The sequence below is a fragment of the Trichosurus vulpecula genome, chromosome 5 (assembly GCF_011100635.1).
Source record: "Trichosurus vulpecula isolate mTriVul1 chromosome 5, mTriVul1.pri, whole genome shotgun sequence".
NCBI classification, from domain to species: domain Eukaryota; kingdom Metazoa; phylum Chordata; class Mammalia; order Diprotodontia; family Phalangeridae; genus Trichosurus; species Trichosurus vulpecula.
The window spans coordinates 204,268,780-204,286,073 of record NC_050577.1 but is presented as its reverse complement, the minus strand read 5'-3'; the positions used below and the strand labels follow the sequence as shown (position 1 = coordinate 204,286,073).

General features: G+C 35.3%; 1 protein-coding gene across 3 annotated transcripts in view; it reads right to left on the bottom strand.

Annotated features, from left to right (window-relative positions):
- The window catches only part of ADIPOR2 (adiponectin receptor 2), an 84,338-nt gene that overhangs the window by 44,161 nt on the left and 22,883 nt on the right, over positions 1-17,294 (bottom strand). The gene's annotated exons all lie outside the window — the stretch shown is intronic.

Here is a 17,294-nt window from a genome sequence, read left to right as displayed (position 1 = left end):
GTGCTCTAAGAAACAACAAGTAGGATGCTTTCAAAAAAACCTGGAAAGACACATGAACTGATGCAAAGTGAAGTGAACAGAACCAGGAGAAGATTGTACATAGTAACAGCAACGTTATACAATGATTGATTGTGAATAACTTAGCTGTTCTCAGCAAAACAATTATCTAAGACAATTCTGAAGGACTCACGATGAAAAATGCTATCCAACTCCAGAGAAAGAACTGATGGAGTCTGAATATAGATCAAAACATACTTTTTTTGAACTCTTTTTTCCGTCTGTTTTCTTTCACATGACTAATATTTTGCATGACTTGTACATATATAACCTATACCAAACTGTTTACCTTCTCAATTGGGGGAAAGACGAGAAAAGAATTTGGAACTCAAAGTTTTTAAAAACAAATGTTAAATTTTACATGTAATAGGAAAAAAATATAAAAAAAAAAAAGTTGTATCCCTGCCTCAAGTCTCCCTCTTTTCCAATCCATCCTTTACCCAGATGCCTAACTGATTTTCCTGAAGTTTAGGTATGAACATATAATCACAGTACTCAATAAAATCCAGTGACTCTATTACTTTGTGCTCAAATTTATATATCCTTTCTTTAGAATTTAAAGCTCTTCACAACCTGGTACCTTCCTACTTTAACCATCATCTTACATTCTACTCTACTTATATTCTACAAACTAATCATACCAGCCTACTTTACTGTTCATCACACCCAACACTCCATCCACCTTCTCTGTCTTTATGCTTGGCTGTTCTCCATCCCTAGAATACAAACTCCCCTCAACTGATTCTTAGAATTCATAATTTCCTTTAAGACATAGCTCAAGTATCACCTCTTTCAGAGAGGCCTTTACTAGTATCCCCTGAGTCATTCAGCTACTGCCAATCACTCTAAGGATCCCTTCCATGTATTCTATATTTATATTTTATGTTCTGATTTTTGTAAGTTTTCTTCCCCATGAGAAGGTAAGCTTCTTGAGGTCAGGGACTTTATTTGCTGTCTCTCTGTATCCCCCCAAGATTTGCATGGTAATTAACAAGATAAGTTGTTAATAAATGGGTGTTGGTTGACTGACACACAAATGTAACAAAATACTAATGTACTATAAGATATGATGTAGAAACATAGAAAAACTTGGAGAAACTGATATAAAGTAAGCAAAACCAGAAAAACAATATATCAACAACGTTAAATGGAAAAAACAACAAGGCCACTGAAACTGAATGCTGCAAAATTATGATAAAGCTTCACCCCAAAGAAGAGCTGTAAGAAGGCATTTCTCCTATCACTTCTAGAAGTAGGGGATCAAGGGTATAAACAATACATACAGTTTCAGACTTTTTTTTGATGTTCATTCATTTATTAATTTCAGAGCTTTTTTGTTTTTCCTCATTATTCATTAAAATAAGAAATGACTCTTCGGGAATGGGTGGTATTAGGCAAATGTAGGTGATATAAAAACAAAAGACATTTTAAAATTTTATTTTGAAAAAAAATGAAACTGGAAGGATAATGAACCAAAAAATGTTAAGACTATTACAGATTACTGTATTGTTCTACAACAAGATTCTCTAACAATGTTATTGCAAACAAACCACTTGAACATTACAGGTTCCAAAACACTAAAAAAAGTAGAAATGGCACTAAAGAAAACAAAGCAGAGAAGAACAGCTACATCAGAGCAAGTATACACAGGAGATTCAAGTAAGAGAGAACAATTTTGAGGCCACTGGGCACCAAGGCATTAATCTCATGTTATCAGTTAAAAAGAATCATAAATAACATTACTATGGAAAAAAGAATAAAATACTGATATATATACACATATAAGAATCATATAACATTACTATGGAAAAAATAAAATACTAAGATAAATACACACATGTACGTGTGTGTGTGTGTGCACGCATGTATGTGTGTGTGTGTAAATAAAATCTTGTTCAGTCATGTCAGACTCTAACTCCTCGGACCATACCATCCATGGGTTTTCCTGACAAAGATACTACAGTGGTTTGCCATTTCCTTCTCCAGAGGATTAAGGCAAACGGATTAAACAACCTGTCCAGGGTCACATAGCTAGTGTCTGAGGCTGGATTTGAATTGAGGTCTTCCTGACTCCAGGCCCAGTGCTCTATCCACTGAGCCCTGAGCCACCAAGCTGCCTACTAGACATATATATATATCATAAAAAATGTTATAATAATAAGAAATATAAATAGATACACAGACAGATATAAAATACATTGGGGTCCTTTAGGAAAATATAAGGAAAAGTATAAAACAGGGAAACATGCTTGAAAAAGACAGAAGTCCATGTGAGAGATTTCCTATAGAAAGTTAACATGTTCTTGTTTTCAGATAACATTGTTCTGATTACATCAATGCTCAGAACAATGCGAAGCTTCCTAAAACAGACCTATAAACACACAGAAGAATCTGACCTAACAATTTACAAGGCAAAACCAAGCAGATAAAAATAGCCTACTGCCCAAACAAGAGGCAATAAAGTAGCAGTACCACAGCATGATGGATAGAAGGGTGGCCTTGGAGTTAATTAAGACTGGCATATTCTTTATTAGCTACATGAACTTAGGGAAGTCATTTTATCTCCTAGTGCTCCAGGTAACTCAGACTATAAACTACAGATGAGTTAAGAATCTAGATGAGTGGAAGAAGTTTCTACTCTAAATAAGAGGTTCTCAAACACCCAATCCATAACACTCCTGAGTGCAGCTTCAACCAGATGGAAGTATAATTGGGAAATATCACAAAATAAATAAAAATACTATATACATGATACTACATTTTAAAACTAAAAATTTCCTTTGAATGTATTTTTATGATTATGAAAATTAGTAATTTATTATCACATTTTATTCATTCTTTTTTATTAGCATTAATTAGCACGATGATGACAGTTGACTCTAGTTTCAGCATTTGGCAGGAGTTATTTCCCTCAGCATTTTTTGGTGCCTCTTTTACTAAGCTTTTAATTCTATTTTCATAATTTGCTTACATAGCTCTCATTTCTTTTCCCAATTTTTCTTCTACTGCTCTTATTTCATTCTTAAAATTTTTTTTTGCTCTTTTTTAAATCTCTTTCTTAGCTCTTCTAAGAATCCTTGTTGGGCTTGTGTCCAATCTGTATTTTTCTCCTGAGTTTGCACCTTGAGCTCCCCTATCACCACAGTAGCTTTTTGTGGTCAAGTTTTATTTTTGTGGTTTGCTCATTTTTCTAGCCTACTTCTTCATTTTGGACCTTATGTTAGAGTTGAGCTCTGCTTACCTCTGAGGAGTATCTGGCCTGAGCTTCTGTCTTTTATGTCCTCCTACTATCACAGCTCAATCTGGAGGCCTACCAATTTTTGCTGATTCCAAAGTGGTGTGACCCTTCAAGGAGAGTTTTCTTCACTGCCCTCTGGGTCTGTACTCTTCTCCTGACACTGCCTTACTCTGCTCCGTTTCCTCAGAAACGCAACTGCTCCTCTCTGCTCTGGAACTGGGTAATGAGTGACAGCTACTAGATAACGTGCCCATTTCTGCTCTCAGTGCTAGTACAAGGGACTCTGGGAATCTGTTTCTGCACAGGTTTTCAGTCCCCTGGATTGCTCTTCCCAGCTGCCAGAGTCAGGTGCCACTTCTGTTGCTGTGTTGCGCTCTTGATCAGCCCCTACCCCTATGTCTACAAACTTCTCTATCTTCCTAAACTACCCTGGGGATAGGAAAATTGACTCACCATGACATTTTTCTTGGCTTCCAGCTCAGTTTGGCACATTTTCTAGGTCATTGTGGAAGAGGTTTGAGGGGAACTGAAGCAAAGCTTTTATCTCTTACTCTGCCATCTTGACACCACCCTTGATGGATTTTAAAAGAACAATTTTCTACTCTCAAATATATAGTTGTTATTAATAATTTTGGAGAACGGAAGAGGTGAGAGGTGAGGAGACGGTTTGCACAGTAATTTGGTGTGGTCAACCATGAGGAAGCTCAGAGCAGAGTGTATAGGGATAGCAACAATAGCTTAGCACAAGTAGCAGAGGTCAGAACCTTACACACAAGCACAGGAGCAAAATGGCAAAACAATCCTTGAAGTCTCAGTTCACAGCCAAGCTGTTTTTGGTGAAAATGCAGAAAACAAAAGAATTATAAAGAATTCCATGATATTTTTAGCATTTGAAAGGCTATTAGTAAAAAAAAGTAGCAATGTATATTTTCCTTTGCATGCTAACTATTCTAATAGTATTATAAATTATGTATTTTCATTTGACTAAGCACCTTGTAGTATACTACACATACGTCCATTTCTGTGCCCTTGTTCCATACTGACACATTCAGGGGTTAGGGAAGCCTTTGCCATTATAGCAAAGTATCTCAATGGTATCAAGCAAATCTCTGAAGTTCATATAGAAACTAAGCAGCTAGGAAGACTTATTTCTGAGAAGGTAAAAGAAGCCAAACGTGATAAGCATCTCTTCTTTGATTGCTGTTCTCCTCATACTATGTTCCATTTCTCTTACACCACATGGAAGTGCCTATCACATTTTGAAATTCAAATTCCATCAATAGCCTAGTGGGAGAAGGCTAAATGGCAAGTAAATTAATTCCACCCCAATGTTCTTTTAAGCAGTTTGCCCAATTGATCTATAGTTTGACTGTGTACCACTGAAATTCACTGTGTTAAATGGTATGCAGAAAATGATATTTTGTTGCTTTCATATTCAACAAGCCTCTTCTATGGGTAACACGTTAAAAGAAAGAAAAATCTTAACTGAAACTTATTTTCTAAGGTATAAGAAAATTATAAATGAATTTATCACTAGAAATACAAAATCATGAATTGTTTTTAAACTTATTTAATTTTTATTTTCTAGGAAGGGAATAAAGCATATCGCATTATAAAAGCAGTAAGAAAGATGCATACAAGCAGAACACAGAATTTTTTAGACAAACTGGGAGCTACATTATTTCTTTTCTAAAGTAAAAAATGAAATTTTATGTTTAATTTGTAACCCCAGTATTAGTATCCCCAAGGAATATAATTTAAAACATCACTATGAAATATACCGTTGTGAACATGATCAATCGTTTTGAAAAATAAGAGAAGAAAAATATGAAATATGCACTTCAAAAACAAACAAAAATTTACAAAAATCCATGAAGATAGCATGGGCAACCAAAACTAGATCTTTTATTTCAAAACTCAGCTAAACATTCAAGGTGAAAGTGAATTTGTGAAGGAGTATATGGTTAAGAGGGCAGCTAGGATAGAACCCTGGGCCTGGAGTCATGAATATTTGAATTCATATGCCACTTTAGACACTTATTAGCTGTGTGACGCCGGACAAGTCATTTAACCCTGTTGGCCTCAGTTTCTTCATCTGTAAAATGAGCTGAAGAAGGAAATGGAAAACCACACTAGTATCTTTGCCAAGAAAACCCCAAGTGGGGTCATGAAACGTCAGGCATGACTGAAAAGACTTGAAAAACACATGGTGAAAAGCCACTGAAATTCTTTATTCTGAGAAAGTTAAAACTTTTTAGCACATTTCATCATTATGAAATAATGCTGCAGAAAGAATTAATGAAGTTGCTGCTGACATCAGTGGAAAACTTGAAATTGGAAAACCGACTTTTTCAACTGTGGTCTATGAAAAGTAAAGCTATTAACAGAATGGCTCAAGTAGCCATATTTATTCATGTGTATGATGAAAATCTTAACCGTGAATGAAGAATTAGCTAATATTCTTTTTCTTAATGATATAACAGCAGAAGATAATTTTTACAGAAATATATGAAGGGGGGGGGGGGGGCGGGGAGCGGCTAGGTGGCACAGTGAGGGCGCACTGGCCCTGGAGTCAGGAAGACCTGAGTTCAAATCTGGTCTCACACACTTGACACACTTACTGGCTGTGTGACCTTGGGCAAGTCACTTAACCCCAATTGCCCTGCCTTCCCTCTTGCAAAAAAAAAAAAAAGTATGGCCTTTCATTAATAAAACACGTGAGAGTGTGTGTGTGTGTGTGTGTGTGTGTGTGTGTGTGTGTGAGAGAGAGAGAGAGAGAGAGAGAGACAGACAGACAGACAGACCAATGGTACAGAGCAATGACAGGACAAATGGATTTGTAACTAAAATTATTGGTTAAGCAGAATGAAATTCAATCAATCAGTCAATAAACATGTATTAAGCAGTATTAAGCATAGTAATGTTCCAGACACTGTGCTAAGTACTAGAGACAAAAAAAAAGAGACAAAAGACAGTCCTTGCCCTCAAAGAACTTACAATCTAATGGAGGAGACAACAAGCAAACAAATATATACAAAGCAAGCTATATACAGGATAAATATGAAATAATCAACAGAGGGAAGGAACTGGAATTAAAGGGCTGGTTGGGGAGGCTTTCTGTAGAAAGTGGGATTCCAGTTGGGACTTAAAGAAAGCCAGGGAGGTCAATAGTCGGAGTGGAAGACAGAGAGCTTTCCAGGCATGGAGAACAGCTAGGGAGAATGCCCAGAGCCAAGAGATGGAGTGTCTTGTTCATAGAACAGCTAGAAGACCAGTATCACTGGATCAAAGAGTATATGCCAGGGAGTAAGGTGTAAAAAGACTGGAAAAGTAAGAGGGAATGGGCTATGAAGTGCTCTGAGGGCTAAGCAGAGCATTTTGTATTTATCTGCTCTTGGAGGCAACAGAAATTCACTGGAGTTTATTGCATGGAGGGGTGACACGACGAAACTTGCATTTTAGAAAAACAATTTCAGTAACTGGAGGATGAAATGGAGTAAGGAGAGACTTGAGGCACACAGACTCCTACCAGATTACTGCAATAATCCAGGGGTGAGGTAATATGGGCCTACATTAGAGGGGTGGCAGAGTCAGAAAAAGAAAGCGGTGTATGAGAAATGCTGCAAAGATGAAATCAACTGGCCTTGGCAACAGATTGGATATGAGGGGTCAGGTATAAGGGTAAACATATAATAAAGAATCCAGGATGACTCCTCGGTTCCCAGCCTGAGGAACTAGGAGGACACCATTGCCCTCTATCATAAAAGGGAAGTAGGAGAGAGGAGGGTTGAGAGAGAAAGATAATGAGTTCCATTTTGGACATACTGAGTTTAAGATGTCTACTGGACATCCATTTCAAGATGTCTGAAAGACAGCTGGACATGTGAGATTGGAGGTGAACAGAGTTTGGGGGCAGGAAAGGTAGATTTGAGAATTATCTTTATAGAGATAATAATTAAATCCTTGGAAGTTGATGAAATCACCAAGTAAAGCAGTTTAAAAGGAGAAGGGAAAAGAAGAGGGCCAAGGATAGAATCTTGAGTGACACCTATGGTTGCCGGATGTGATTGGGAAGAAGATTCAGCAGAGAAGGAATAGTCAGATAAGGAGAAAGAAAACCAGGAGAGAGTGGTATCTCAAGAGTATAAAGGAGGAGGCAATGATCAACAGCATCAAAGGCTACAGAGAGATGAAGGAGAATTGAGGATTAAGAAAAAGTCACTGGATTTGGCATAAGAGATCATTAGTAACTAGAGAGGGCAATTTCCATGGAACAATAAAATCAGAAGCCAGACTGTAAGGAGTTAAGAAAAGAGTGAGAAGAGAGAATGTGGAATCACTTATTGTAGCTCTTTCATGGAGTTTAGCTACAAAGGCCACAAAAGATATAGGGAATAGAAGGATCAAATAGGGATTTTTTTTCAGGATAGGGAGACATGGGCATGTTTGTAAGCAGTAGGAAATGACACAATAGAGAAGGAAAGATTGAAAACAAGTGAAAGAGTGGGGATAATAGAAGGGGCAATCTGTTAAGAGGAGATGAGATGGAATGGGTTTGCTTGGACAGGTAATGGTGGCCTTGGTAAAGGAGTAAGGCCTTTTCTTCATGAGACAGGAGGGGAGGGGAAGAGAAAATAGCAGGAGGCATCTGAGTAACAGGAAATGAGGAAGAAGGGAAAAGAGAGAATCCAGGGTGAATGGCCTCAAATTTTTTTTTTTTTTTTGGTAAAATATGAGGCAAAGTTCTCAGTTGAGAGATGGAGGAGAGGGGAAGGGAAGAAAGATTTGAAAAGGAATGAAAACACTTGGAAGAGCATTTATTTTAATTAGAAGACTGAGTTGACAAGGGAGGTATAATAGGATTAACTAGCAGACAGGAGGGCTCATTTAAAACTGCTCCTGATAATAAGTTTCAGCATATTCATTGTATTATATACTAGTGCGGTAGTCAAAAAGTAGTGAAAATAGAACATGTGCTGAAGTTTAAGAAAGCAGTAAATTTTATGTTCTCAAAGTCTGAATCAACAAGAGTTTTCCTCATTACTCTTGGAAATTGAAAGCAAGCGGGAACATTTACTTTATTATACAGAAGTTCACAGGTTTTCCTGTCATTAGATTTTTAAGCGATTTTGGTAATTTTGCCATGAAATCAAAATGTTTCTTAGAAATGAAAGAAGAAGTCACCAGAATTTAATAAGAACTGGTTTTAAGGGTTGGCTTTCATTATCGATATCAGGTATAACTATACATGCAGATATTAAATGAGGTGAATTTAAAACTTTAGGGCCAAAGCCAGGCTTTAACACTACACATGCATTAAAGCATTTAAAACTTGATCTTTGGAAAAGGCAACTAAAACATTGTGGTTTGACTCATTTCTCTACATGTAAAAATGATTGAGTCATTTGATTCTTATAATTTCAACAAGTATGCCTCAAATGTTCAAGAATTACTATTTGAATTTGAAAGGTCATTCAAAAGATTCAGAATGTGTGAAAACAACTTTTTAATAAACTATTTGGAGCTTCATTTTCTCTTGATATTTAGAGTGTGAAAAGTAACATTCAAATGGAACTTTGAAATTCAATGAAACACAGTTGTTTAAAAAAAAGTATAATGAAGTTAGTGTTCCAGATTTTTACTCTTACTTGCCAAAATATTTTTTAGAAATGTGCACGTCTGTTGTAAGAATCTTAGCAATGTTGGGTACTACATACCTAAGCGGGCAATTATTTTCACCCCTGAAGACTTAAAATTTCATTTAGGGTGAGATTAACAAACAAGTATTTATCATCCATGCTGAAAACTACATTATCACAAAGGATTATACCTGATATTCATAAAATAATTTCTGGCAAAAGATGCCAAGTTTTAACCAAATAATACAAAATTAATTTTTAATTTTTTTGAAATGATGTTTTGTAATGATTCTGAATCTGTTCAATATTAAAACATAAAACTGTAGGTTTCTTTTTATCTATAACTAGTTCCTACCAGATTTGTATGATTGTATTTAACATACACATATATAAATATACAAAAATGAAAACAAATTGTCAAATTCATAATATTAATACAATTCTCTTTTATATATTAGTCCTACCTAGTTCATATATTATTTTAATGTGTTGATGCATTAAAAAAAAGAAATACAGAAACATGTGGCTTTTCTAGGTCAATATGTGACTCACAGGGATCCTTCTGTACTCTGACTCCACAGCTCTAAACAGATATCACCACAACCACCAACCAGCACCACCCCTTCCCCCAACACATATAAGAGATAAGCAATTAAACCAAGAGTTCTATTTTTTAAATTTTGATTTGCTTTTCAGTTTCAAATTCTCTCCCTCCTGCATCCCCTCCTTCACCCATTGCGAAAGCAAGAAAAAAATAAAGCCCATTTCAAATACGTGTAGTCATGCAAAACAAATTCCCTTATTACCCACTTTAAAAAAATATGAGAAAAGATAAGAGCAGTGAAAGAAAAAGAAAAGAAAAGAACATTTTACAATCTGTCCTCTGAACCCATCAGCTCTTGAGTCCTTCAGAAATGTGGTGGGTCACTGTGCTGATCAGAGTCCCTAAGTCTTTCAAAGTTGATTATCTTCACAATATTTCTGTTCTCCTGATTGTGCTAACTTACTTTGCATCAGATCATACAAGTTTTCTGAAACCATCCCCCTTCCTTATATTCATATACCATAACTAGTCCATATACTAAACCAAGGAGGTTTATTATCCCTACTCTACAGCCAAGGAAATCTCAAGACTACCCTATATTACAGTATCTGAGCTACAATTAGCATCCCAATGCCTAATATGGATCTATCCACTGATAACTCCATTACTAGATCAAACAGCTCACTTTAAGTATCTTCAAAACTACACAGGAAGTTCTTCATATGATGAAATATTGATATCTGTTGACAATTAAGTTCATAACAAGAAAATACACAGGAATACAACTCTCTAACAATATATCTTCCAAATAGTTTTGCAAAAAGCTATTAAATTAATAGTGCCTGCATACATAATAAAAACAACAGTATTTAATGTCTCTTATTTCATGCTAAAGCATTAGAAAAACTCCAAACAAAAACAAATTCTTAGTAAGATGTTTTCCACTAATAAATCTATATAAACAGATATCACCACAACCACCAACCAGCACCACCCCTTCCCCTAACACATATAAGAGATAAGCAATTAAACCAAGAGTTCTATTTTTTAAATTTTGATTTTCTTTTCAGTTTCAAATTCTCTCCCTCCTGCATCCCCTCCTTCACCCATTGCGAATTGTGAATCCATCAGAAGAGTGAAAAGTCATTACATAAAAGAAAGCTGATGTGAGTTGTTTGCCTTAGCCTAGCAGTCAAGAGTAGATAAAAAAAGCTGCCACTTGGAGAGAGGAGATCAGAGTCCTACAAGAACATTTTATTTTATTTTTAAGCTTAACAACTAAACTCTCAGATGGAAATCCTCACACAGCGCCTAGTTTTGTGGAGGTGAACCTGAATTATCAAAAATCTGTCAGTAGAACATAAGGTCTTAGAGGTACTATCCAAGCTAGAAAAGCTTCCAGTATGGACTGCAAAAAGAGAACTTTTTTAAACTGATGCCTAGCCATGGTAGGTTTAGAGAAACTCACCACAATGTTGGCCGTTGGGGGTTGAATTTTTTAGCCAAAGCAATTTTAAAAGACCATCTAGTTTCTGAGGAATATTCATCCTGATAAAATCACAAATACCTGAAATTAGGTAACAATTTTGGGTATGCAATGCAAAGCCTAAAAGCTTTCACTTGTTTTAAAAACATCATTTAGGTAAGTAAATCAAAATCTGAAATTGTGAAACTCCAAAAGCATTAAGTGTTTGCAGCAAAAATAGCATTCTTTTACCACTCAACAAATTAGACTAAAATAAACAAGTTTATAAAACCTCCCTTCTAAAGTACAGGGGATGAAGAAATGAACTGAGCAATTTTGAAGGTGTGAATTGTCTACTACACAAAGTACTAAATTAAAGAACCAAACTACTACAAACTTGGAGTAAAAATATATATACCATAACAATTTCTGTTGAAATTTTTCTGAAAAACAAATCTTTTTAACATGAATTTCAGAACAGTTTTTTCCAATTGCGCACTGTAAACAGTATACAGAAACATGAAGCAGATGCTCATTCCACAAACAAAAAGAAAACAAAGTTGAGATTGTAGCCTTCATATTGTACCTCCTTAAAATTCCCTTCTCCCTCAAATGACCATTGAACCTGGGCTTTCTTTTGTCTTCAGAAATATCAATATTTATATTTAAGTGCTATCACAGTAAAATAAGGACTGACGTCTTTCCAGTCACATCACTCTACTTAAGATCTTCTCTGAGTATACCATATACAAAGTTCAAACTAATCATTCTGGAGTCTAAAAGTTGAAGAGCCACAACCCTAGGGCCTCAATGAATTGAAATGAAATGTATATAGCTTTGACTCATTTGAAGAGTAAAGGAGTAAAAACAGAAATTTGGCTTTGCTGAGAGAAGTGATTGATTTTCTAATATATTAACCAAATTAGGATTGAGGTTTTTTCTTTTCTATTTCCTCATTCAGAGACCAATCCTTGAAGGTCAGTCAGTCTCTGAAGGATGGGGCTGATGATGAGATCTGCCTAATTCTCCAGGAATGTTCTCCTCAACTGGTTCAAAAAAGGGGGAGAATATATATATGCATTCAGCTGTGGACAGATTAAAGGAGGCAGTTGTTAGAATTAAAATAGATTTTTGAGGAAGGACAGGATAAAAAGAGAGAAGAAACAGAAGAAAATGGAATGGAGGGAGTAATCTTAACTGTGAATGTGAATGGAATGAACTCACCCACAAAAACAGAAGCAGATAGCAGAATGGATTAGAAACCAGAATCCAACAATATGTTGTTTACAAGAAACACACTTAAAACAGAAAGACACACACAGAGTTCAAATAAAGATCTGTAGCTGAATCTAATATGCTTCACCTGAACTAAAAAACGCAGGGTTAAAAAATCATGATCTCAGACAAAAACAGAACTAATTAAAAGTGATAGAACTTGTTGAGTACTGGGACATAGGATACTTTCTTCTCAGGTAATAAGACTATGATAAGGTCCTTTCCAACTCAGATTTTTAGACCTTAGAATAAGGTCCTAAGAATAAGATTCTTTAACAAGGGAAATACAAACATCATAAGTCAAGCCCACCCCTCTAACTTTTAAGAAATAAAGTGAAAACTTTAAAAATCAGTTACTTTAATCATATCTAGGTAATTATATTTGTTTTTCTGCTTCACCAAATGACTGAGGGAATTTGCTAGACTAGTAAAACCACATGATTTTAATGTTATTGCTGTCCTTGACTGTAGAGTACTCTATGTTCAGCACCAGAGACTAAAATGTTTTAATTCAGAGAGTACAAAGACATACTGTATTAGTCACATGGTTTTCTTAGCCTCGGGCCAACAGTGTCAGAGTACCAAAAGAAGTTAGCATCTAAGAACAAAATGGGGAAAAAATTTTGGAAACATACTATCACTATATTTCACAAGAGAAATTAACCTTATTACAGAATATTACTATTATGAATCTTCCAAAATCATGACCCTGTTGCTTCATTGTATGGAAGAACCTGGCATTCTCAAAGGTTATCACAGTAGAGCCTAAACTCGTGGCAGGTCTCAATAAGCTGAAAAGGCTTTGAGTGGAGTTCTCTAATCTCCAGAACTCCACATCTCAAAACCTGGGGAACACAACTTCAGCAATCCTCTCTTTTCATTTGTCCACAGTCTCTCCCTATTTGAAGGTAACTTTCTAAGAGCAAGGATAGACAACAGGCCAACAGAAGTTATTCAGTACTCTACTGTAAAGCACTGGAGATACAAACACAATCAAAATGAAAGCCAGCCCTGCCCTCAGAAGCTTATATTCCAATGGGAAAAGACAACATACAAAAAAGGAAGCTGAAAAGTGGGGAGTGAGGATAGGGAAGGAGGAAAGGTAGCCCTGCTACAACATCAGACAGTTTTTGGTTTGTTTTTCTGTCTCTGTATCCCCAGCACCTAGCAGACTGCCCCGCACAGAGTAAACACTCAATAAATGTTTGATGAATTGAGTGCAGGTGCCCCTGTGAACAGGCTACAAGAGAAATTAAGCTTATACAAACACCTCAAATACTATACCAAGATTAGCTCCACATGGGAATGTGACTTAGATATAAAAGAACACATCAAAAAAAACTTAAAAGGCAAAGAAGAAACTACTTTTTATATTTATGGATAGGGAAAGAGTTCATGATCAAAGGATAAAGAGAATCAAAGATGATAAAATGGATAATTTTGATTATATAAAATTCAAAAGTTTCTGCACAAGCAAAACCCAGTTAAAATTAGAAGAGAAACAGTTAAGGAAAAATCTTTGAAGGAGGTTTCTCTGATAAAGGTCCCATTTCCAAGATATTGGGGCAAGTAGGTGGTGCAGTGAGTAGAGCACTGGCCCTGGAGTCAAGAAGACCTAAGTTCAAATGCGGCCTCAGACACTTGATATATGTACTAGCTGTGTGACCTTGGGCAAGTCACTTAACCCCAATTGCCCTGCCTTCCTCCCTCCAAAAAAGAGAGCCTATTTCTTAAGATATATAAGAAAGTGATTCAAATTTATAAGAACCAGTCCTCAAATGACTGTCAATACATGAATGGATAGAGAGTTCTCAAGAAAAGAAATCCAAGCTACCAATAGCAATATGAAAAAAAATGCTCCAAATCACTAAAAATTAGAGACATGTAAATTAAAGCAAGTTTGAGGTTCCACCTCATATTTGCAAAGTTGACCAAAAGAAAAATGACAAATGTTGAAGGGGCTACAGAAAACAGGCACATTAAAGCACTGTTGGTCAAACTGTCTAGTCCTTCTGGAAAGCAATCTAGGACTGCTCCCAAAAGTTACAAAACTGTACATACCCCTCTGACCCAGTGATAGCTCTATTAGACTCACACTCCACTCCCCCACCCCCACCAAAAAAGAAAGGGCCCATATGTACAAAGATAGTTATAGTAGCTCTTTTTGTTTATAAGTAGCAAAGAACTAAAAACCAAAGAAAAGCCATCAACTGGGAAATGCCTGAACAAAAAACATGGCATAGGAATGGAATAAAATGCACCATAAGAAACGATGGAAAAATAGTTTCAGAGGAATCTGGGAAGTTATGTAAAATGATGCAGTGAAGTAAACAGAACCCAGAAACCAAGCTATATAATAACATTATTGTAAAAACAGCTTTAAAAAGATTTTAAGAAATCTAATCAAGGCAATGAGCCACCATGATTTCAAGACCAAAAATAAAGCAAGCCACCAATATCCTGATAGTCAAATTAGAGATTCAAGATGCAAAATGGGATTATGTTTTGGGCCATGACCAATGTGGGAATTTGTTTTACTTAACTATGCATATCAGTTACAAGAGTTTTATTTTCTTTTTTCACTTCCAGTGGGTGTGGGGGGAAAGGTGGGAAAAAGAAAATAAATACTTCTCAAACGAAACAAAACAGGCTACCAGCCAAAAAGCACCTTACCAAACTGTGGAAAGGCTAATCACAAAAAGGAGGGCCATCAGGCAACTGATTTTGCTATCCACAGCCACTCATTAAACCATGTACCTCTAATGTTTAAATGAGTTGATTTTTAAATAATGAAGTAATTTTCAAGGAGAGGCTCCCACCCAAGTATACCTTGTTTTAGGAATAAGTAAAAAGTGATCAAATTTTATTTTTTCAGAGTAAATTAATGAGATTTAATGTCTGATAGCATGGTATTTTACATTTATTATAGACTATTTTAAAGTTTGATAATACATTTACTGGTGTGGCCATATATAATGATTTGACAATTTTTTCTGCCTTTAATCAGGTATGATGTAGACCTAGAAAGGTATATTACATGTCTGCATATATGTCTAAGAATTTCAGACTATGAGATTTGTGCTGTTATGTTTTATTTTTATTTTCAAATTAGAATATATATTTTAAAATTTTTTAATTTCTATTTTCAATTCCAAAGTCCCTCCCTCCACCCTTTCCCCTACCTATTAAGAAGGCAAGAAATACAATACCCATTTTGTGTGTGTGTGGATATATGCATACACACATATATATACACATATGCATATGTGTGTGTGTATATATATATATATACACAAAACATATTTACACATTATCCATGGGGGGGGGAGGTAAAAAAAGAAGGGGAAAGTACCTAAAAGGTACTTAAAGACCATCAGGAAAAAGGTAAATGGTTGAAGTGATAGTCCCACATAAAACAAAGAAGGCAGCCTTAATGTTAAGTGCTCAAGACCCACAGGTTTTAATGAAAAAATTATCAGATAATCCTCTCCAAATGCCAGTTGAGAAAGAATTTTCCAATTACCAAATGCCTAAACTCCAGATCTACAAACCTTTCTTGACAAATCCCTAGGAGGCAATGCTACAGAAATTTCTACTCCTTCCAAAACAATGATAGATTTCTTAAATCTCAACAAAAATATTTTTACATGTGCCTCCCAAAACATCCCTTCATAACTAGTAGTAGTTCAAACACAGCAATTTATTGAATTTGAGGAATTCAGGGAAACAGGAAGATCTACATGAACTGATGCAGAGTAAAATAAGCAAAACCTGAACAATATACACAATCAATCAATAAGCATTTATTAAGTTTCTACTATGTGCCATGCACAGCACTAGGCAAAGGGGATAAAATTTAAATTTAAAAAAAAAAATAAAAACAAACTAGTAGTGTCAAGCTCAAATAGCAACCCCTGCAGATAGCAAACCAACTTAGAAAACCACAAATTAACATGATCCTTGTGGTACCATATTTTTATTTATTTTGTTAAACATTTCACAATTACATTTTAATATGTTTCAGAGAACACTAAAGAGTTTGTAGCTCCTCCGCTCTAGACAAATGATGTCGAACTCAAACCAGGGGCCATTAAACTATAAAGATCCCAGCAGCCAGCCTGCTGACTTAGAAAACCACCTATTAACATTATCTATGTTCTATTGTATTTTTATTTGTTAAATATTTTCTGATTACATTTTAATTTGGGCAACACTCAGGAGTGCTGGGGGCTACAGAGTTAATACTTCTGCTCCAGACCTCCAATTAAAATAAGAAGACTAAAAATGGATATAATATTAGAAAAAATTTTAAAAGAAAAAAATTCTTATAAGGAAAACTACTGTGTGAAATAAAGTGCACCTATATAGAGGTGGAGATTTCTTAATTCTTGCATAGCCTGCACTTTTGTTAATATATCTATCATCTTGGGATTTTTCTCGTCTTATTTTCCTGTTAAAACACAATAGACTTATACGAACAGATGCAAAGTAAAGCAAGGAGAGATTAAGGAAAATACTAAGACAGCAATATAAATGGAAAGAATAAAAAAAAATTTTTTTAACGCTTTGAAATTACAACACTCCGTCCTGACAGCCCCAAAAGAGATATGAAAATGACCTTCTGTCCTTATCTGGAGAGACAAAGCACTAAGGGTGTGGAACACTTCATATAACCTCAGATTCAGTTGATGTACTCATTAGTTTTACTTACTTTTTTTTTCCTTTTTTCCTTCTTTATTATAAGATTTTAAGGGATGGTTCTCTGGGAAAGGAAGCTATGTTAGGAAAGGAAGGTGATATAACAAACAAAAGATAGGCATTTTTAAATCTTTTAAAAGAAAGAATACAAAAATAACACTGACTCAGTTTATTTAAACTAGTAGTACACAAACATTTAGTCTTTTTACATACTATTTCTTCTTTTATATCTTACCTTTAGTTTTCACCCTAAGTAGACTTTTGGATTTGAAGTTTTTATCGTTAAGTATACTTTTGCATCTATTCTTAATGAATTTCATAGTATAATTAACCAACCATTTCTCTAATTAAGTCACAAGGTCACTTTCTAGTCTATCT